This window comes from Penaeus monodon, chromosome 22, assembly GCF_015228065.2.
Source record: "Penaeus monodon isolate SGIC_2016 chromosome 22, NSTDA_Pmon_1, whole genome shotgun sequence".
NCBI lineage: Eukaryota > Metazoa > Arthropoda > Malacostraca > Decapoda > Penaeidae > Penaeus > Penaeus monodon.
Genome location: NC_051407.1, coordinates 22,786,285 through 22,787,914, shown reverse-complemented (window position 1 = coordinate 22,787,914; position 1,630 = coordinate 22,786,285). Strand labels below are relative to the sequence as shown.

The 1,630-nt window shown below is 24.0% G+C and overlaps 1 long non-coding RNA gene across 1 annotated transcript; it reads left to right on the top strand.

The window, feature by feature from the left end:
- The first annotated feature begins 984 nt into the window (after window positions 1-984).
- Window positions 985-1,411, top strand: LOC119587591. The gene is made up of 2 exons (XR_005230010.1): window positions 985-1,146; window positions 1,335-1,411. It is a non-coding gene; the product is annotated as an uncharacterized LOC119587591 (long non-coding RNA).
- The last annotated feature ends 219 nt before the right edge of the window (window positions 1,412-1,630 follow it).

Genomic DNA, 1,630 nt, shown 5'->3' with positions numbered 1-1,630 from the left:
TTAAAAAATATTAATTTTTTTAATTTTTTTTTTAAAAACTATAATTTATAAATAAAATTATATATTATTATTTTTTAAAAATATATATTTTATTTTTATATTATATAAATTTTTTTATAATTAAAATTATTATATATATCATTTATAAAAAAAAATAATTTATTAATATTTAAAATATATCTATTATATTATATATAATATTTTTAAATTTTTAATTTTTATATATATAAATATTTTTTTATATATAAATAAATTTTTTTTTTATTATATAAATAAATTTTTAAAATATAATATTATAAATAAATTTTTTTTTTATATAATACATAAATTTAAATTTTTTATTTTTTTTTTTTAATTATATTAATTAAAAAATAAATTTTTTTAATTTTTAATTTTTTTTTATATTTTAAAATAAATTTTTTTTAAATTTTATTAAATTTATTATATAAATTTTATAAATTTAATTTTTTTTAAAAATTTTTTTTTGTTCGGGGCAAATTTTTTCCCAAAAAAAAAAAAAAAGGGGGGGTTTTAAAACCCCTTTTTTTTAAAAAAATGATTTTTATTCCAAATTTTTGGGGGAAAATTTAAAAAATTTTCCCTTTTTGGGTCTATTTTTTGAAAAGGGAAAAGGGGGGTATATAGGTTTTTTCTGGTAAATTTTTTTGCTAGATAAGCAACAGGATTACATAAGGGCTAGTGCAAGAAACTATGTTAGCTAGGGTGAGCATATGAATTGCTGTGCTAGTTCAGGATGTGACATTTGTGTATGAGTAATTATATGAAAATGGGGGAAAAGGTTATTAGTAAGGTTGGTTTTTGTTATAGTTTTTTGTTTTAGTAAAATTTTAAATTTTTTTTATTTTTTTAAACTTTCATATTTAATTTAACCAACCCTTTTTGAACACCCTTCAGTAAAATTTTTTGGGTTTTTCTTTTATGTTTAAATAAATTTCCCTGTGTGATTGCCCTGCTTTAGAGTAATAGCTACATTCATCTGTATCTGTGTATTCTTTATTGTAGACTGGAGTTATTCGACGAATCATCAACTACTCCAATAAGAATCCATGGCTATATGGTATCTACGTACTCCTAGTGGCCATTCCTGTAGTGTTGATATTTGCCTGTTGTTGTGCAGAAGCAAAGGTAGAGTATGATAATAGCTGTCAAATGTAATGATTTCTTTGCTTTTAAGTGTAAAAACTAAAAGATTTAACATTAATAATTGTGTAGACAAGTCCTTACTGTCACACGTGTTTGAAAATGAATGTGCAATATTACTAGAACTTCAAAAATATATATTTTGTGTCAGTTAATTATTTTGGATCTCTCAGGACACCAAGGAAGATAAGGATGCAGAGAGGAAAAAGACCGATGCACCTTCTCCTGATGATCCACAATCAGAGCAAAACAAAGAAGATTCTAGTCAAACTGCAGCAGATGATGATGCTCCTGGAAGTGGGGATGAAGCTGAAGGGGATGAAGACAAAGGTGATGAAGAGGGAGAGGGGGGAAAAAAATAGGGAAGAGGAAGGAAGCAGAGAAGGATGAGCTGAGGTTTGCCAAAACCCGTTATCTTAACTATTTTCTTGTGTTGCCCTACTTTATATAAATGTTTGAATCTGCATTT